This window comes from Malurus melanocephalus, unplaced genomic scaffold (genome assembly GCF_030028575.1).
Source record: "Malurus melanocephalus ecotype Western Australia unplaced genomic scaffold, MMel_1.1 scaffold_7, whole genome shotgun sequence".
NCBI lineage: Eukaryota > Metazoa > Chordata > Aves > Passeriformes > Maluridae > Malurus > Malurus melanocephalus.
In genome coordinates, this window is record NW_026623239.1 from 4,801,278 (window position 1) to 4,823,604 (window position 22,327).

Consider the following 22,327-nt stretch of genomic DNA (forward strand, 5'->3'; position numbering starts at 1 on the left):
TTTCATGTAATGACCCTTAGAGGCACACTGAAAATACAATGGTTGAAAGGTAAAAACAATACACAGATAGATTATGGCATGAAGTATATGTCGCTTATTTATACTACATTAGAGTTTTTGTCAGTTTCCTGGTTTTGTTTCAGATTTTTAGTACAGCTAATGCAAAAATAGCATGAAAAGAGTTGTCTTGGTTTTAAAGACAGGTGTTTGCCAATGAAGGCAGGGACCTCCCTTGGAGTGGTGGATATGACTCCTCTTCCCTCTGAATTATTATAGCTTTGAAAATCACGGRCTCTCAGGCAAGAATATGGGTAAAAGGGAATAACAGTTTTTACTAATACGTATAACAAGGTGAAACAAGTAACAATAACAATAGCAACAACCAGCCCAGTCCCAAACTCAGTGACAGCCTTACAGAGACACACCCTCCTGTTTGGTGCAGTTCCAGTCCCAGTCGGCAGGGGCGCTGTTGGCTCCCGACCGGGCAGGGCGGGTGCGATGATTCCCCGGCAGCTGCAGGGGGCGCTGTGGCGCGGGTCCCAGCTGGCTCAGATCTCCCATGTCGACAATGGTGGACACAAAAATGGCAGGGATGGATGGAGAAAAGTTCCTGTGCAAACTCACAGCAGAAAAGCCGATCCCAGTGCTCCTCTGGACAGCAAGAAACCCCAGGATGGCAAGGAGACGAGCAGAATCCCACTGCTGCGAGACGGGATGGAGCAGAGCTCACCCCTGAAGCTGGAATTGCAGGGGTTCATGGCAAGGCACAGGGGAGAAGATYACAGTGCAGCAAACAGGAACCAACGAGCAGGGATGCTGAGCTCTGCAGAAAAAGGGCAGGCCAGCTCTCCCCTGCAGCTAGTGGGTAGACCTCCTTCTCTGAGCTAAGCAGCGCAGGAAGTGAAGTTACCCCCCCACCACACCCACACATCCCCTCCCAGTACTTAGCAAGATCGTTTAGGTGTGGCATAGGTTTTATTGTCTTTACTAATCGCCCAGCCTGATGACCTGACAATCAGTGTATCCCAGCAACAAAATGGGAAAGAAAAGTTCCCCAAGAAAGGAAACAAAAGGAGAAAACTTAACCCACAACAAGAGTGTACCCTGGATGCAGTTCTATACCTCTTGCATGTTGCACTAACATTGGCAATACAGTAGTTTTTATTTTTTATTTTTTTTAAATTTTATTTTTCTAAATACTTCATGATACCAGGCACTCGGAAAACTTACTTTTATTGAGATCAGAAGGTAGTGATGTAAATCCTCAAGGACTTGAGCCTGTGTATCTTGGAAGAAGGGCACTTTGTGGGAGTCAGTACAGGAATATTGGAGGACCATCCCAATGCACAAAGCCCCAGTCTCGTAGTGCCTTGGCTGCAAAGGGGCACTCATGCCTGAAATGGATAAAATGCAATGACTAAACACTGATGGGTGGGTGCTTGTGTGGCAGCCTAGCTTTGACTAACAGCAACACAGGTCCTTGCCTCCTTCTAATAGCATCGGTTAAAGCAGGAATATAAGGAAAATGTTAAACCTAATGGCCACTCACATCATTTGTTACTATTGAGAAATTACTATTTCCAAAAAAAAGCATATTATTGTAATATTACAATACAATAATATTTGGCATGTGAAATTTCATGGACAAGTTTGGGCTAAAGATGGATGCAACACAGTTGCATTAAATTTTAATTAGAAGACAACCACTCTGCCCCCGTCTTTAAGCTTTAATTCTTACCTAAGCTTCAATTAATTAGATTTTTCACCAGAACTTTTTTATCTGATTTAAGGTACCATGTAGGTATGTTATAGAAACTTCATTTAAATACATATCTAATTAGAAGTGTTTTATGATTTTAATGAGCCTTAAAAGTCTTTTGATGAGCAGTCAGTGTAATTATGGTATTTTAAATTATTGGATAAATGCATACTTTATAATTTACCTTCCTTGCAACTATGTGTTCATGCTGGGTATTTTTAACATGAAGAATTGTTTMATTTTGTGTCAGTTTATCCTCCTCTTCCTTCCACAAAATGTTTTATCTCTGAAATAAAATTAAATATGCATGATACTACTTCTATTGGATAATGTTGTAATAGCACAGTTAAAAATCAATCTAACAGATGAAAATAATTTTGATTTTGTTAGAGAAGTGACAAAATTGATAATTTGTTWTGCACAAGTAAATTACAGACTAGCTCTGTCCTATGCGTGTTGTCTCTTTTGTGCTTAAGGAAATTACCTGCAAAATTGCTGCAGAAGACATGTTGTACTAGCTATTGTGCTATCAGCAATCTGTTTCACTACCACAACATAAAGAGAGAGGCTCAGCAAATTTAGAAAAATAAGAAGGCTGTAGAACTAGCAGCTAAAAAGGAAAAAATTAGCTTTTTAATGCATCCTGTGCTTTATCACACAACCTTCCTGAAGACCATTAACTGTCACATGCTGAGCCTTACAATCCATTGTTCAGAGGCAGCACATATTGACTCCTAATAAATTGTTGTTACTTTCCTTTGTGTGTGTGTGTGTGTGTGTGTGTGTGTGTGTGTGTTTGTATGTGGTTTTTATTAATGAAAACTGAGCTCATAGTATCATAGTAAGTCAAGTCTTTAATACAGAATCGATCAGCTAATACTGGCACAACGAGCCTAAAGAAAGCAGCAAACAATTATAATATTGTTTCTCAGGACCACAAATCAGTCACATGCCTTCTCCTTGAATTAGCTTACTGAAAGAGTACTTTGAGTAAAAAATGCTTGACTACAGCAAAAGGTATCAACAATTCCTGTGCACTGGATGGCACGTMGGTAGCTGGCCATGAGGTAGTCAACTTTGATCAGCAAACTGTTTTAGTGTCTTACCATGAAATATAAAAGAAGGGAAAGCATGCAATAATGCTTGCTTGAAATATTTGCTTATATYCAGGAAACTGATGTCGTAGTTTCAAGCTTTGTATGGATCTGTGTGTGTTTCCACCTTGCAGCGTTCACCAGTAGTTAGTGCAAACCCTGGTTTGTGTCAGCAATGCTAGGTCCACAAATCCTCCTCTTCGTTTTGCAAAAATTTATTCTGTTCTATTAAATTACTCTTATTTCATTCTCTGTCCACCTTGTAAGTGCAAAGAGAAATGTCACTTGCACTTGTGGTCTGCAAGTAGATATTTGTACAATAGTATATGTGAATACCTGTCATCTTCAGCTCTTAAATGCATACTGTCATATGGAAAGGCTTAAGATATTTTAATTTCTGTCATAGAATATGTCTATTAGACTTTTCTTCAAAGTATTTAAATTTTTAATTTTAACATCATTTATTACAAAGGCAAATAATCTTGTTCTCAGATTTGTACACAACTTTCCAGGTGCCCATTCTATTTTGCTGTGCACTGCTCTGTACCAAATGGAGTTCTAGATGTGTTACTAGAACTTTTTCTGGTGGTTTGGTTTTTGTGTTTCGTGGGTTTTTTTACATTGAAACATACTTAAAAAATTTAATACAATTTTGCCATGAACTTATAAATTGTGTTACTCTCTGACTTTTGTGAAAAATTATGATGAGTTAATAGTTCCCATTAGTTGATATATCTGTCTAGAAAACACTGATTCTTATAAGCTTAACAGTTTTATGATCTGCAGTACCATTTACGGACATTGACAATTAACCCACACAATTTTCTTCTGGCACAAACAAATAATCTGTGCTGATTAATATCATTGCTATACAGCTTCTATGAATATACTTAGAATGTGAAAAACTGATAATTTCATCATTTCTTTCATAATTTTTTTATTATTGAAACAAGCTTTTAAACAATATAAACACCTTCCTAAACTTTCGTGGGAGCTCTTCTACTCTTCTTGTGTTTTTGTTTCACACGGCTTTCTATGCACATAGGTTTTGTTCATTTTATCCTTATGCCTTCTTTTTTGAGGGGATTTCAGCTACTTGAATGAAGTTGTAAAATGCTTTTAGTCTTAAAATATTTTCACCTTTGAAATAATAGTATAATTTACTTTTTTGATTTACTTTTTTGATTGAATAATATAATTTACTTTTGATTTTTGATTTTGATTTAATACATTCCTCTAAGATAAATATTCTTCTCAATCTCTGCTCTAAAATTTACCTGTTAATAATTTATTTCTTTATTAACCCTTTACTTCATCCTTGGATATTATTTAATCCAATGTTCTAGTTTTAAAATAATTTAATTACTTACTTGGGCCAGTAACAGCCCAGTCTTGGGAGGTCTATTGAATAGTTGCCAGAAGGAATTCCCCTTATCTTTCATTGGTGATGCTGTATAGTGCAGGGAGTAGTTGCACCTTCTTTCTCTGCAAGTGTGAGAAATATATATTCCTAGTTTAAAATTTTTCAAGATAGATCTGTGTGCAAATCTGGCAGCTTTGCCAAAAAGAAGGGAACTGCTTAAGAATGTTTCCATGTTTCTGCCTTTTCCTTTTCTGCATTTTGTGGTGTCAGTAATGCTGTCTCTTCCATTTTGGCTTCTCACAGCTGATAGTCAAATTCACAGTATTTACAGCAATAGTGGTGAATTTGAGGAGGAGAGGAGGTTATTTTTGTTAGCACAAATATGGGGAAAATGCATACTGTTGTGGGTTGACCCTGGCCGGATGCCAGGTGCCCACTAAATCTCCCTATCACTCCCTTTCCCTCAGGGACAGGGGGGAGAGTAAGATGGCGAAAAKCCAGCAGGGTGAGATCAAGTAGTTTTATTACAGCAAAGATAAAAAAAATAAAAAAAAAATAAAAGCAAAGACTTGCCCACGCAAAAGCTAAAGGAAAAAAAAAGAAATCAATCTCTCTTCCCATCAGCAGCGTTGTTCAGGCACTTCCCAGGAAGCAGGGCTTCAGCACACGTAGTGGTTGCTCCGGAATGCAAACATTGAAAACTCATGAATGCCCCTCCCTTCTTTCTCTCTCTCCTCGATTATATATCTAAGCTGATGTCAGATGGTATGGAATATCCCTTTGGYTGTTTTGGGTCAGCTGGCCTAGTCATGTCCCCTCCCAKGATCTTACACACGCCCATCCCTTTGAGGGGAAAGGAGTGTTAGAGGGACAGCGTTGTTTGGCAATGGCCAAAACACTGCTCTGTTATCAGCTCCCGTCCAGCACTCATGCAAAGCACAGCACTGGAAGGGCTTGAGCTTTACCTCACTCAGACCCAATACAATCTCCACCCCTTATTCCATACCATTTACATCATACTCAGATTCCACAGAATCTATATGTATCTCTTCCACTTCTTCAATTTTCCATATTTCTCATTACTAGAATCCTTTCTTACCCACACACAGCTTAAACTACATCCTTAAACCATTAACTCCCTGAGGTCTCCACTCCAGCAGGATGAGGGGTCAGGGCAGGAGAAGTTGCATGCGTGATGGTTGGGCACTGACACCATCTGGCTAATCATAACATTCTTCTTACTCCTTGCCAAAATTCCTTCTTCGTCCCAGCTCATCATCACGTTCTTCCTACTTTTTGTCAAAATTCCTTCTTCGTCATTCCTGCTACTTCACCTCCTGTGACATATAACTTAATTCATAGATTATTCTTACCCCAAGGTTAAATCGCCTTGAGGTACACACCGTGTCTCCCCATCCCTTTGCATTACCCACTAAGTACACCCAGGTCCTTGGGCAAAGACAATCCCACTAATGGGTTTGCCTTTTCCCATGGGGGAAGAAATCCACWCTGACTTCCCCAGCTACTTCCCTATGTGTAAGGCAGGGACCTCAACTCCTTCCACAGTGTCTAACAGCTTAGTTTGGGCAGGACCAGGGCGGTTAGCAGATCCCCTTGTAYTGACCAGCCAAGTGGCTTCTGCTAAGTTTGCATCCCAGTGTTTCCATGTGCCATTACCAAATGCCCTTAACATAGTTTCTAGCAGCCCATTGTATCTTTCGATTTTCCCAGAAGCCTGTGGATGGTACRGGATATGATATATCCACTTGATGCAGTGTCTGTTTATCCAGGAGTTTATAAGATTATTTCGAAAATGAGTCCCGTTGTCCGACTCAATTCTTTCTGGGGTTCCATGTCGCCGTAAAATATGTCTTTCAAGACCTGAGATCGTATTCTGGGCAGTGGCATGGTTCACTGGGTATGTCTCCAACCAGCCGGTTGTTGCCTATACCATGGTGAGGATATAACACTTGCCTTGACATGTTTGTGGCAAAGCCCCAATGTAATCAACTTGCCAGGCCTCACCATACTGGAAACCCAGCCACCACCCTCTATTCCAGAGCGGCTTCACTCRCSTGGCTCGCTTGATTGCAGCACATGTTTCGCATTCATGTATATCCTGGCTGATAGCCTCCATGGTCAGGTCCACCCCTCAATCACGAGCCCATCTGTACATTGCATCTCTTCCAAGATGCCCTGATGTTTCATGGGCCCATCGGGCTATGAACAGCTCACCCTTCCTTTCCCAGTCTAGGTCCACCTGAGCTACCTCAATTTTGRCGGCTTTATCTACCCGTTCATTTAGATGTTCCTCAGTGGCACGGCTTCTGGGTACATGTGCATCAACATGGTGTACCTTCAAAGTTACCTTCTCTACCCGTGCAGGATATCCTGCCACAATGCAGCTGCCCAGATGGGTTTACCCCTGYGTAGCCAATTGTTCTTCTTCCACTGCTGCAGCCACCCCCACAGGGCATTAGCTACCATCCAGGAGTCGGTATAGAGATAAAGAATGGGCCACTTTTCTCTCTCAGCAACCCCTAGGGCTAGTTGAATGGCTTTCACCTCTGCATATTGGCTTGACTCGCCTTCCCCTTCAGCATCCTCAATGACTTGATTGTGGGACGCCACACAGCAGCTTTCCTTTTTCGATGGTTTCCTACTACACAGCAGGATCCACCAGTGAATAAAGCATAGCCTCTTTTGTCTTCTGGTAATTCGTTATATGGTGGTGCTTCTTGGGCACGAATCACCTTYTCAGACAATACTCCAAAATCTCTGGCTTCTGGCCAATCCAAAATCTCTTCCAGGATTCCTGGAAAATTGGGTTTTCCCATTTGGGCTCATTGTGTAATTAATGCTACCCATTTATTCCATGTAGCACTAGTTGCATGATGGGTTGAAGGGATGTTTCCTTTGAATATCCAGTGTAAAACAGGCAACCGTAGTGCCAAGAGGAGACATGCTTCTGTCCCAACGACTTCTGAGGCAGCTCGAACACCCTCATAAGCTGCTAGTATCTCTTTCTCAGTTGGAGTATAGTGGGCTTCTGATCCCTGATAATTCTGGCTCCAAAATCCCAATGGTCGATCTCAAGCTTCTCCAGTGGTCCTTTGCCAGAGGCTCCAGGTGAGGCCATGCTCCCCAGCTGCAGTGTAGAGGATATTTTGCACGGCTGGTCCTGTCTGAACAGGCCCAAGAACTACTGCATGAGCTATTTCCTGTTTGATCTGCTCGAAAGCCTGCTGTTGCTCAAGGCCCCACTTGAAGTTATTTTTCTTCTGGGTCACTCAATAGAGGGGGCCTACAAGCTGACTGTAACCTGGAATGTKCATYCTCCAGAATCCGACAAGGCCCAGGAAAGCTTGTGTTTCCTTCTTATTAGTTGGTGGAGACATATTTGCAATTTTGTCAACCACCTCTGTGGGCACATGACAGCGTCCATCCTGCCATTTTGTTCCCAAGAACTGGATCTCCTGTGCAGGTCCCTTTACCTTACTTTGTCTTATGGCGAGCCCAGCTTTCAGAAGAATCTGGATTATTTTCTTTCCCTTCTCAAAAACTTCTTCTGTGGTTTTGCCCCACACAATGATATCATCAATACACTGTAGGTGTTCTGGAGCTCCACCCTGTTCCAGAACAGTCTGGAACATGGATTAGGCCATGGCAAATTGTGGGACTGTGTTTCCACCCCTGAGGCAGTTGGTTCCAGGTGTGTTGGATACCCCTCCAAGTGAAAGCAAATTGTGACCTGCACTGTGCTGCTAGAGGGACTGAGCAAAATGCATTAGCGACATCAATTGTGGCATACCATTTGGCTTCTTTYGACTCCAGCTCATATTGGAGGTCYAACATGCCTGGTACAGCAGCACTTAGAGTTGGCATGACTTTATTCAGGGCCTGATAGTCCACTGTCAGCTGGGGAAGGAATGTCAGAGGGACAGCGCTGCTTGGCCAAAACACTGCTCTGTTATCAGCTCCCGTCCAGCCACTCATGCAAAGCACAGCACTGGAAGGGCTTGAGCTATACCAGTCAGACCCATTATGCATACCTTGTACACATGTATACRTGGACATTTCTTCTTCTCTTTTGGACTGTTGTCAGTTTTAATGACACTTTTACATACACTCCATTGTATTTTTTTCCACATATACTTGCCATGGTACCCACATCTCCTGATCTTCTAATGAATTTTCTATGTGGATTTTAGAGTGTGCAGCTTTACAATGAAAATGAATTTCAAGGCAGAGAATGAAATTCTATACAAATACTCTTTCTTCTTTTTACTAATTTTTTTGTAAGAAATAGGTCAGAGTGTTTTTGACAGGAGAATATGCTTGTCTGTTTTCTGCAGCACTGCAGCTGGGTTTTAAACACTTGTATTCCCACATCTGAGAAAGAGAATAGGGATGTTAAAAGTTGGTTGGGAGGGACTATTTAAGCTAGAAAAAKTAGGTGTGCTGTTTATTTAAGTATGGTTTGTATAAGCTAAAAGGCCCATTAAAATGGGCCAGACCTGTTGTTATTTTGTACTTGACTTGTGTGATATGTCACTCTAAGGGGAAAGGGATCACCCTAGTTTTGTAGATTCTCATGGTCAAAAAAAAATTACAGAAGTCAGATGGTCCACAAAAACTCACCAAGTTTTATTAGTAAATAACACACTTGTCATGGAATACGGGGGAAAATCAATCAATCAATCAATCAATCAATCAATCAATCAATCAATCGCCACTCCTGGTTCCAGTATCAGTCTAGCCAATGGATAGGCCAGGGACCTGGGGCATGCACTCAGACTTGGCAGGGGTACAGGTAGCTTTTCCCCATAGTGAGCATAGCTATCTCACTTTCTATGCAAATAGTTCTCATGCACACTGTTCTTTCAGATCATTTTGGAATGGGGTGGAGGGCCTTGGGGGTCTTGGGGGAGCCTTGTTTCTGCACTGCAGTCCATTCCCCTCTTCTTGACCTCATTGTTGAGGTTTTGCTGTCCTGCGTGGTACTCATCTTTAGGAACATGAATAGGGATGTTGGTCACTGACATCTTGTCCTTGCTCACAGTGGTTCCATAGCCAGCTGGCTATTGGTGCTGGAGCCCCTTCTCTTCTGGGATTCTACGACCCGTCAAACGTTCTTATGCTCATAAGAATCTTAACATAGACATTAAAAGCACGTTGTCTCTTCCTCTGAAGTGACTCAGTCACTAAAAGATGTTGTAAGTAGACAAAAAATAATACTTTTACGGAGTGTCCACTTCTATCATCACTGTTTCAGCCACATCTGTGACTGCTTCAGATACTTAGGAATCAGAAAAACTGCTGCTTAGGATGAAATAGACATTCCAAGTGCCAGCTGTAGCAGACACAGTAGGTTTTATGATTCTAAGTCTCTTTGTGATTTTCAAATCTGTCAAGCTTGATAAAAATACTGAATAATWAAATCAATTCCAATATATCTTCAACAATTTAGTCTTTTGTCCTAGAATAAAGTGCATATGGTTCTCCACAAATATGTAGAAGGATGCTGTTTACTTTGAGCAGAAATGTAGGGAAAATGAGAGTTTCAAAAAAGAGAGAAACATTGCACAAACTTTGGCTTCATGGTCTCATTTATTTTAATATCCCTAATTTCTTTATTTCTTTGGCTGTTCTTTATGCAAGAATTATCCTTTTTCTGAAAGCATGTAACTTTGGGCTGATTTCTGATCTTTAGAAATACAAAGTGCATTACCAGGAGTTCAAATATTGCAATGAATTATTGTGGGTTTTATCTCTTTGATAACACAGACCTATCCTAGTCAGTGTTGATATAATGCTGTTGTTTAGTGCCATCTTCTCCTTAAATGTGTAAGCAGCTGCAGAGAAATTAAGATTCCTATTTAATAGGAATCTTTAATTTATTCCTATTTCCTATTTTTCATCCATTTAAAATGGATGAAAATGGCATTCAATAATTCCCACTTTCCAGATGTTGTAGGCCCACCTGTCTGCTTTTTTGCGGGAGCATGTTCCAAATTTTTCTTTTAGTATCTGGATGGCYAATAAATCCTCTAATTTGTACTTCTGAAGGGAGGACTCCACACCATCCTCCAYCATTTGCCATCTCTCCTGGTTAACTGGGGATATCCAAGATGACTGGAAGTTGGCCAGGGTGATGCCCATCCATAAGAAGGGTGAGAAGAAGGACCTGGYGATCAGGCCTGTCAAGCCTGACCTTGGTGTCCAGCAAGGTTGTGGAGCACATAATCTTAAATGCCATCATGCAGCATCTACAGGACAGCCACGGAATCAGGCCCAACCAGCACACATTTGGAAAAGGCAAGTCCTGGTCAACCAACCTGATGTCCTTTTATGACCAGTTGACCTGGCTAGTGGATAAGAAAAAGGTTGTGAATGTTGTGTAAAGGGATTTCAGAAAAGCCTTTGACACTGTCTCCCATGGCATTCTCTCCTGGAGAGCTGCATGCCTTGGGCAGGTGCTCTCTTTGCTGGGTTAAGAAWTGTGTGGATGGCCRGGCCCGGAGCGTGGCGGTGAATGGTGCTGCATCCAGTTGGTGGTTGGACACTTCTGGGATTCCTCAAGGCTCAGTACTGCTTAATGTCTTTACTGATGGTGTGGAAGAGGAGATTGAGGGTACCCTCAGTAAGTTCACAGATACTGAATTGGGCAGGAGTGTTGGTCTGCTGGAGCATGGGCAGGCTCTGCGCAGGGCCCTGGACAGGCGGCTCAATGGCCGAGGCCGGCGGGGTGAGGTTCAGTGAGGCAAAGTGCCGGCTCCTGCCCTTGGGTCACATCAACCCCACNTGACTGAATTGAGCAGGAGTGTTGGTCTGCTGGAGCATGGGCAGGCTCTGCGCAGGGCCCTGGACAGGCGGCTCAATGGCCGAGGCCGGCGGGGTGAGGTTCAGTGAGGCAAAGTGCCGGCTCCTGCCCTTGGGTCACATCAACCCCACRCAGCACTCCAGGCTGGGGGAAGAGTGGCTGGAAGTGGCCCAGGAGAAAAGGGCCTGGGGGTGCTGATCAACRACATGGGCTGAGCATGAGCCAGAGTGTGCCCAGGTGACCAAGAAGGCTGATGACATCCTGGTCCTTATCAGAAACAGTGTGGTCAGCAGGTCTGGGGTAGTGATTGTCCCCTTATGTGTCCAAAAAGGGCAACGGAGCTGAAGGGTCTAGAGTGTAGATCAAAAGAGGAGCAGCTGAGGGAGCTGTGGGTGTTTAGCCTGGAGAAAAGGAGGCTCAGAGGAGACCKTATCACTCTCTACAACTGCCTGGAAGAAGGATATAGAGTGATGGGGTTGGTTTAGTCTCTTAGTTAATGACAGGACAAGAGAACATGGCCTCAAACTGCACCAGGGGAAGTTCATTTTGGACATCAGGAAGAATTTCCTCACTGAAAGGATTGTTAAACACTGGAATGGACTGCCTAGGGAAGTGGTGAAGTCACCATCCCTGGAATCATTCAAGAAAGGACTGGATGTGGCACTTAGTGCTTTGGTTTAGTTGACATGGTGGTGTTTGGTCAAAAGCTGGACTTGATGATGCTGGAGGTCCTTTCCAACCTTAACGTTTCTATGATTCTACGATTTCAATTAACTTGACAGATAAATGATATTCCTGTCATGAGAAGATTTCAAAAACATATTTGCAGCCTCTTCCAGGATGAAATCCAAATCTTTTAGAGTTCATCATGCAGAAAGACAAAGTCAGAAGCCTGGCAGGTGGGGACTTTACCATGAGAGACCCTTCCTCTGTCACTCTCATGTCTCCTATGGGTCATTTAGTGTTAGAAAGATACAGCCATCCCACATCACACTTTCTCTCTCCTGTGTAAAGAAATGAGTAAAATCCTCACTGAATCAATTTATTGCATCATGACAGTGTGCTTACACCTTCCCTTGTGTAAGCCTTGGTCCTGGCTGGCAAAGGCCAACCTGTTAAACTTTCTGYGGGTATCTTCTTGAATTTTCGCTATGAAATGCATTTTCCATTTGAAAATTATGTAAAAGCAGGTATACATCTGTAAAAATCTTCACCAAACTGGTGTCTCCTGTCAGTAAAAGTTGTGAACACAAATTTTCGCGAATTTCCTGATTGCAGGAACCACCTGGGTTTGGCTATTGCAATACTAACAGATTAATAAAAAAAATAATGTAATGGGCCAATTTCTTTTGTAGTTATATTAAATAGAAGAAAATTCCTCCATTCCTGCTTGCATTAGTAAAGCAAATATTACAGTTTTAATTACTGAGTTAATTTGAGAACTAGAGGCTTATGATTTTCAAAACAATATTTGCACTGTAGTATTTTCTTTTCTAAAGAATGAGGGAGTAGAAAAAAAATCACAGTAAATATGAGAGATATTAAGGCACTTCATGACATAATATTTCAGTTTAATCATTCCCCTATTTAGAAACTACTCTAATTAAAGTATCCTGAAATATAGTAAAAACTATTTGTAGTTTTCCACAAGTATGCATTTTGAGTAAATTAATCAGCATGATTTTAAAATGTATTTAATACATGGCATTGTGAAGTTAAATGTATTTCATACACAGCACTAGTTAAGTGTATGAAGTTAACTTTTTATAGATGCWTGCCCCATGTTCACTTTTCCATTCCACAGCTCTCCATGTGGKTCTGTATAGTCATCAGTCTTTGTGGTGGGTGAAGATGAAATTTGATTATTCATTGGGTTTTTTTCCAGTTAGTAATAGTTTAAAAGAGTGGCTTTGGGCTAAGCAGAGAAAGTAAAGGTCTTTGCCCATTCATYCATTCTTCTAGCACTTTCCCTTTACCTTGGTTGCAAGGTGTTGGTCTACATGACTGATTTCCAAAACTGTCGTCATTTCACTTCCCTTTCTTTCCTTAGCTTTTGTGACTTTCTCATTTTTGGATGTAAGTATTAGGCAATATTATCTTTCTGCTGTAGGCAATATTATCTTTCTTGGAATGAATTGGGGGAAATTACTAGTTTTCCAGTTCCAAACAGAAACAAACTCTTTCTGTAAAGGGTTGCAATACAGCAATGAAAGACCTAAATGACCACTTGGGAAGCCTACTGTGGACAGAGATCCTGTTTCTCTATCTCCATCTCCTATCTGGTTTATTTAGTATGCTAATCTGAAATTGATTTGTTTGGCTGTGTCAATTTTTATCTACAGTTTATTTTATACTTCTTTGAGATGGTATCTCTGCATTGATTGGTTGTTGCATTTTCAGTCTGTCCCTGGGAATCTTCAGGAAGACTGAGACAGGTTTATACAAAGAGGTACCAATTTTTGAAAGTAAAGTAAGAAGCATCTGCCACATTTCTTGGGCTTGTTGCAATCTTTTTTTTTTTTTTGAACCTCATAGAAAACTGGGGAATTCTGGATGCAGGCCAGACAGCAAAGGTTTTTCTTTATTATGGGCACGAAAGGACAAGATTTTTTTAGAAGCCCATCATTTGCTTAAATTTGAATAAAACCAGTTGTTACCAATACAAGTCAGCTTCCTGGTTCCCCATAAGTGTTCTGCTTACATGGCACATTTTTTTCTGCAAGCTATGAACTGAGTGAAATCCTTCCAAAAGAAAGAATACTTTTTAAAATTTCAGCGTATTAAGAGGAGGATTATACTACTGCCACAATAATCTCATGTTTTCAAAATATTAATCTTTTTATACTATCATAGTAGCCCCTTCTTAAAAAAAAATGGAGGATGTTTCTTGTTGACAAAATATGAATTTTTTATACTCCTAAGCCTCAAAGCTGTCAAATTATCAAATACAGCTCCTCAGTAKATATATCTTGTATTGGTATTTACAGAACATATACAAGCCACAGTAACCATATTTGAAAGCTTAATCCTTTAAAGTATTTACATTGGGTTTTCAACATTCATTATGGAAAGCCTTTGTAAGCTGAAATCAAAAGGGGAGGGGTAAAGAGGGAGAACAAGAAATTTATGATGTGAAGAACAGGGTATTTTTGGTAGGTGCCTTTCTGTCATGTAATCATAGTCAGGTAAGTCGTATGCATTTGCTRAATGAAAATATTGCTGCAATCATAAGATACTTCCTTTGATTCAGAAGGAAATCTACTCACTCTGGGCACTTCATATTCTTGAAAAATTATATTAATGCTCAGAATAATTAAATTCCATCCATGATTACTGAGATATTTTAAATTATTGAAAAGATGTAATCCTTTGAATAGTCACCTCCAAGCATTTAGCTTAAACACAATGTTCTGATCTTGTTGCATAAAATCAGCCCTCCTGAATGCCTGCATCATTGCTCTGTTACCTGTATAGGTATAGGTATGTATGTGTGTGTGTATATATATATATAGGTATATAGGCATGTTCTGTGCATACATATTTGAAATATATGCATTTACACAAGTATATGCATGATTAATTGAGTGTTCTTAATTGAGAAGGTCACAAAAACATCTTTATGCGCGAACTACTCATTATGGAGGTAGTCTAAAGAAGTATAATAATGCTTTTCAGAAGTACACTGAAAACTTTTCTCTGCATCTCTTCGAACACATTTACTGTTTCTTTACTTTCAATAATTGAGTAGAGAGCAATAAAAGTGTCCAAAAAATGGTCATATATAGTGATTTATAGAAATGGATATATTGATGCTATTTCTAAGCAAAGAGAGCATTAGGAAACCTGAGCTGGAATCACCTGATCTTCCTGGGATACTGAATACTTCCCCCTTGCACTTTGTTAGCTTGTGGATGTGCAAGCCAAGACTTCCTCTCTTGCTTCTTAATTAAGAGGAGAAGCAGAAGCCTTTCCAGTGCTAGTCATACTCTTCATCATCTAAGGTCTAAACGGGCCAGAGAAAAACTTCAGTGATTCCTGTATTTATCTGTGCTGATGTGTTTTGCCACATCTGTCTGAAAAAAATAATRTTTTTCCTTGATTAGCCACATGCAACACAGAAAGGAACAGCATATTGAGAAGAGTTTAAGTGATTCACGTCAGGTTCATACAATATAYGTCTACATTATTTGGTATTTCAGCATATTTTGAAAATACATTTAAAATTTTTAATTCTCTGTGTTCACAAGTTATTATTGGCTTGAAAATTTTTGATGCTACCCTAAAGGCTGAAAACTATGGTATTTTACTCTAAACATGTGCTTTCTTTTAAATATGAATGATATACTAAAAGTTGGGCTTTCTGGGCCTGAGCTCATCTTTTTGTGGTTACATGAACCCTAAGTAAAATGTAGGTGGGGATATAATGGATTGGTTCAAATAATTCCAATATCCTTTTGAAATGCTGATTTTATTTAATGTTCCAAGATATAGCAGACTGAAATAAAACATATGCCAATTCTGAATTTGCAACTTTTTTCTAAGAGCTGTGTTACTAATTATTTGAAACAACAGAAGTATGCAAGTTTGCTGTTCAGTTGATGAATCTTGCATTTTGAAAGTAATTCCTGATGGTAATTTTATTCATATTCACATTACTTTAACTTGTTGGATTTGTATCAATTACTATTGCCAGAACAATTGCCACACAGTTTTGATATGCTAGTAGAAATGTCTATTTCAGACAAAATTTTTACTAGTAAATGTTGATTTTTTTCCACTTAAACACAAACAGTTAATTTCTCATCCCATGTGATGTGTTATGGCCTTCTTCCTTGCAGTCCAATAGTCTTTAAAAAAACTATATTGTCCCCAAACTTTAAGCATAAAACTAGGAAAATTTCTCAATTAGATGAGAGACCAGGTGTTTGTTAAGCTCATTTCATAGATCTTTAATTCATGGATACTGCTAAGTGCATACATAGAAGACATTCTTATCCTCATTGGTCCCGCTTAAATACCTTAGAAACAGACTACTTTAGGATAAAATTAAAATATTAGAATAGCTTGTTATAAAGTGAACACTAAAGAATGTCCAAACTGGATGATATTGGAATTTTTACCAATGCTATTGTTAAAGATTCAATTAAATGTGCTGACAAGAAGGAAATCACTATATTAAAAAAGACTCTACTGATTTATTATTAAGCTTCCAGTAGCCAAGACTGATAGATTTCTGTATTACTTCCAGCAATAACTGCTCTGAATGTATTTCATTTAGCATTTTCAATTGTTGTCCTTGTCCAGTCTAAGACAATTTTATGATGCAGAGATTCAGAAATGTTACCTCCCCTCTGCCTGCCTACCAATAGGGGAGAGAAATGCAAAAAGCTACAAGTCAAAAAAATTAGTTTATTAAAAGAAAACAGCAGCAACAAAGCAAACAAACTGGATACACAGGTGCTGAGTCAACTGGTTCCCCCAGGAACAAAGAAAACAAGACAGGCTGCCACCCAGGCAGCATACATGCCCCAGAGAACAAAGACAAGATAGTGGAGAGGCTATCCTGGCTAAACCTCCCCCCCCGGAGAGGAGGGAGCCACTCCTGCCTCATGCTGCCTCCTCCTGCTACCTGTTGGGCTCTCTTTCAGCTCAGGCAGGCTCAACTGGCATCAGTGCCACTCCTCAGCTCACGGCCCCATTGCGGGTCCTGCTGGGTACCAAAAACTGCAGTCCTGACCCAGCCGCTCCTGGCTGCAATTATGGGTCTTTCACTTTGGGAGCTTTGAGCCATCAACTGGGGAGTGGCCCCACGGCCCCACGGCCACTTCTCAGCCCATTTGTCCTGCAGAAATGTCCTACTGGGCTCAGAAATGGGAAGAGACCCACAGGTCGTACAGTGCAGGGCCTGCTAATCACTTCACTTTGGTGAACTAGACAAAAAGAACCCCTTCCCATTCCAGCCATGGCACTACCTCTGCTGAAACCACGAATGGCATTATCATAAAWATTATCATAAACAGCACTGAAAACTCCAACTCTGTATCCAGGATATTTTCCAGCCCTTATTCTAGACCATGCACATCGTGCCCAGATGTTCATACACTTAAGCTGTAGACATAAACACATACAAATAAATAGATACAAATACAGGCATTATTTAAGTGGTCACACATTTAAGACTGCTCCCCCAAGAGGTTTGTTGAGTTTATTTTAGTCCATCACTGGTGTGACTTGAGCAGTCTGTATTCATTGTTGAGGGTACTTTATAACATATAGTGGCACTCTCACACAACTACCAATATTACCTATATAATTCAACATTTCAGATGATCCTCACCCAAAATCAGGTCCCCTTGAGGTACACAGTGATCCCCATCCCTCTGCATTAGCCACCATTGTAAGCTGGTTCTTGAACAAAAACAATCCCACAGATGGGTTTGCCTTTGCTTGAGCTSGGACTAATCCAAACTGTCTCTCTCAACATACCTCTCATATTCACCACAGGGACTTTATCTCCATCTGCGATTTGCAGAGATTCTAACTGGGCAGGGCTAGCTTGTTTAGTGGAGTTGCTAGTGTTAACAACTAGGTGGCCTGTGAAAAAGGCAGGCCCCAGGTGCAAAAGTTCCATCATCCATTGATTTTAGTGAGGTTTTTAACAGTCCACTGCACATTTTGACCTTCCCAGCCAGCGGGTGGGTGACAGGGAATATGATACACCCACGTTTTCTAGCCGAGGTGTCCATGAGACTCTTTGAAATGAGTCTCATTGTGTCGCTCAATTCTTTCTGGGGTGYCACATAGCCACAGGACAGGCACATGGCACAGGGTAGGTCTCCAGCCACCTTGTGGTTGCTTCTACCACTGTGAGTACGTAGTGCCTGCCTTGGCCAGAGTGCCACARTGCAATGAAATCCATATACCAGGCCTCTCCACGTTTATATTTAGCCCCTTGTCGCCCATACCAATGGGCTTTACCCACTTGATTGCAGTTCATGTTTCTCAGTTATGGATCACATGGAATGTGGTGGAGTCCACCATTCACAAGCCCACTGGTATGTCACATCTCTTCCCTCATGACCTGAGGCATCATGGGCCCACCAAACTAAAACTAACTGTATCTTGTGTTGCCAGCCCTTGCGTTGCTACTTTTAATTTTGACAGTCCAAGCCACCCGTTTGTTGTTGCAGTACTCATTAGCCTGACTTACAGGCACATGCACATCCACTTGACAGACTTTCTTGGTCAGCTTCTCTACCCAGGGAGCAGTGTCTAGCCACACTTTGGCAGCCCAGATGGATTTTCTTCTTTGGTGCCAATTGGCCTTTTTCCATCGTTCCAGCCACCCCCAGAGTGTTTGCTATAATCCACAAGTCAGTATAGAGGTATAGCGTTGGCCACTTTTCTCACTCAGCAATATCCAAAGCCAGATGGCTTTCAGTTCTGCATCCTGACTTGATCCACCTCTGGTAGCTTCTGTGACTTGCTGCTTAGGGCTCCATATGGCAGCTTTCCATTTTTGACTTGTCCCTATGATACAGCAGGAACCATCAGTGAAAGAGTRTATCGCTTTTAACTTCCTGGTGGCTGGATATAGGGTGGTGCCTCCTCAGCATAACTCAGCTGCTCCTCTTCCTCTTCAGATGATAGTCCAAAACTCTCATCTTCAGGCCAGTTTGTGATGATTTCCAATATCCCAGGGTGATTAGGGTTTCCCATCTTAACTGGCTGTTGTCAGAGCGATCCATTTACTCCAAGGCAGCATTACTGGTATGAGGTGTTGAAGGGACTTTCCCCTTGAACATTCAACCCAACACTGCCCATCGTCATCCTGCCAGGTGACTGGATTTGGTTTTGCATTTCCTCCTTTGGACAGAAGCGACTGCTTAGGCTGCCCATCTTGTTTAACTGCAGCCTGAGTGACTGTGGTGGCTGCCAATTTGTTTTCCTTCTCCTGTGGCTGTAGGTGCTGCTGTACAGTAACAAGAAGCATATGGTAAGCATTAGCCAGGGCCCAGCACACAGCAATAAGCTGCCCCTCTCTGGAACTGCCACATCAATTTTATTTAAAATATTTTCCCACCTTATCAGGGTTTTGCATTTGTTCAGGGGAACTTCCAAACTACTGGAGCAGWATACTTCTTCAAAACTATTCTTCAAAAGCCCATTATCTCCTACATCCCATGCCACTCGGTAATTTCCACCACTAGGGCAGGTGTGTCCACAACCTCCGTAGAAATCTCCATCCTGACTCTAAATGTGTTGTGGACTGTACAGAGGAGACAGAGCAGAACCACCAAGCACAATATGGTGTCCTTAATATCCACAGGGAAATCAGCATTCTCAAGAAGTGACGTGTCAGACCTGAAGGAAGAAACGAGGCGAAAGGCTGGGGAAAATAATCTTTTCCTGTTCCCCCAAYAGGCTGAGTGTGATTATTAATAAACTCCCAGATGCAGCAGCCCAGATCAGGATAAGCAAACAACAATGAATTCATCTACCAAATTATCTTTGTTGCCTTTGATGTTACCATTCCATAAACTGATCTCACAAACTGTATCAACTCTACCTGGGCTCCTCTCCCTCATCTGAGGAAGAGCACTATCACAGGCAGATGGTTCCCTGTGTATGGATACATATACAAGGTTAGTCATGGCCACACTGCCATGACTAGACCAAGCAATCTGGTGACCAAGGAGTTCTGTACCCAATATAGAAATGTTCTGGTCAAAATTGTTATTTTTTCCACTTTTTCTCTTGAGCCCCTTTTAGTTGGGTGCCAAGTCTTCGTTTAAGGCAGTTTTACAGGGCAGAGACTCTGCAATAAGTTACCTTCCTTTAGTTTTCAACCTCTCTCCTCCACCAAMAAGGAGAGACAAAAAATCCAGTTCATTGAAAGAAAACAGAAATAACCAAGAAATACAAAGGCAAACAATTAAACCCGCACCAACAAATGCAGAGGAGGTCCTTCTAACTGTCTGGGGAACACAGACAAAACAGGCCATGCAGCCAAGAGAGAGAACAAAGGAAGGAACACAGCAGATGAGCATCCGTTTGGTTCCATAACTGCCTCCTTCCCCAAGCAACAAAGGGAGTGGGGAAAAAAAAAAATCCTAGAAAATGTATTTTTCTCCAAAAGGAGTCAAGGCTACTGAAATGCTGGAAGAAGCTTCTCAGCAGATGTAGGACCAACCCCCCTCAGCTGCTGGAAACTTATGGAGCGGCTCCAGCCCTTGGCAACAGGCGGCTGTCCTGAGCAACAAGCATCGGAAAGTTCAGAGAAACATCTCCCCTGGCTCCAGAAGCGCTGGTTGCTATAGCAACCCGTGGCAAGGGTCACTGTTTTTTCCATCAGTTCCTGGGAGGCTGTGGCTAGCAGCCTGTCAGAGCGCCCTGCTTTCTAAGGTTCTCAAGAGTCTGGAAAGAACAAAACAGAGAGCTCCACGTGTCTGTTCCATGCTTTGAAAGGAAGCCAGCACCCCCTCCCCTTTCCATGAACCGGGGTAAAACACAGAGGTTCTGCTTCCAACCCTGGGTCTTAAAGACACACTAAACTACCTTGGACGGATTGAGGCAGAGAAGATACGGAATACTGGATTTTGGGACACCCCAATGCTAAACTGCGCCTCCAATCTCTGTAACRGTCCTTCTAAGCAAAGTTCCTCTACTTAAAAATGTGCAAGAAATCAAATTAATTAAAATTAATCCCTCAACTGGTTGTAGTAGTGTTTCTGAATAACTCTGAGAACCATAAATTGAAATTAAGTCTTGCACAACTTCTTACTAGRTTTAAAGAGAAAGTACATTACCAAAAGTAAAAAGGGAAACTCTGCTAAACAGAATTCACTTGGGGATGCTTGCAAAAGTGACTGTACTGAAGGCTCATACAGCCAGATTTTGTATCATAAACCAGAGAATAAAGCAGGCAGACATAGCAATTAATTGTACCTAGTGTTAATATTCACATAAGGTTAAGTATGATAGCAGTTACATATGAGTGGAGTAATAGAAAGTTAATTATTGCAAAACTCTGATCATAGATATTCAGTGCTTATAATTTCATTCATAGCATGCTTTGGTAGTTCAGATACTCTTTCAGGCAGTAATATGGGTTGTCACATTCAGTTTTTAAGGTAAAGGTGTGAAGGATATATGCTAATTTATACATATTCATTGAACATGTTTTTTCCTAATTGTTCTTTAACAATGAGATTTTACTACAAAGCACTTGTTCTCCTTCTGATTTTAGTAAGCTTTTAAATAGATACAAAAAGTGTAGCCCATGCTCTATTGACAATAATGACTGTTCTCTTGCAAATATGAGGAGTGCAATAGAGTCGTCCCACCATTCTGTATTATGATTTATTCACCAATCTAAACTTGTATATGGCATCTGACTTTTCCAGTCTGAATGAGGACCAAAGAAGTGTGGGGTCAGGATTAAAGTGTTGCTCCTAACAGTTTCCCAAAAAAGCAGTCCTTGTTCTTCTGATTTTTTACATCTCTTACTTTTCAGAATGGCTTTTACATCTCTTACTTTTCACTCCTATGGCTCATTTATAATCTATTAGATTTAATACTTGAAAATGTGATTTCTGGCTTTAGTATTGATGCTTTACCTTTTGTCCTCAGCTGGTCTGAAGTGGGAGCCTACACTTTATTATSTAAGAACAGAATGAGATTAATACTCAGGGGATATCAAATTCCTAAATATCCAGGGAACTTATAAACAAGATGGAGCCACAGAACTCAGAACTTGATAGGCACAGGTTATACAAAGTTTACCTGACTACATATCAGCATTATTGCTGCATTTGTTATCTGATTTTCTTGAACAGAATACTGCATACTTTTATGGTTCTACATTTGACTACTACTAAATATAAAAATCATCTTCATAATCTTTCAATTTTTCAGTTTTAGTGGTAAATTAGTGGTATTTACCTCTAAATCCTAGACTAGGAATGAGTATTGAAATTTATGTAAATGAGTGTGACTACGTGGGGAAGGAAAAATCTGATGTCATTTATTTTTGGTTAGATAGTTATACCTGATTAAGAAGTTAAAGAAACAAAGAGCCAATCAGTTTTGTGGTGTTTTGTAAAATAGTACTGTCACTGCCAAAGAATTGTGACAACTCACATTAAAATATTTGGGTTGGACTTCATGTGGTGACATTTCACTGCAAACTTAAGAGAGTATTGAGAGCATCTGCTTAACTTCCAAAACGTGTGTTAGCTCTTCCACTTTTTCTCTGCACGTTTTACAAGGTTTCCACCTCTACCAAT

At 40.9% G+C, this 22,327-nt stretch overlaps 1 protein-coding gene across 2 annotated transcripts in view; it reads left to right on the plus strand.

Annotated features, from left to right (window-relative positions):
* Positions 1 to 22,327, plus strand: part of KIAA0825 (KIAA0825 ortholog) — a 231,462-nt gene that overhangs the window by 203,382 nt on the left and 5,753 nt on the right. The window lies entirely within an intron of this gene.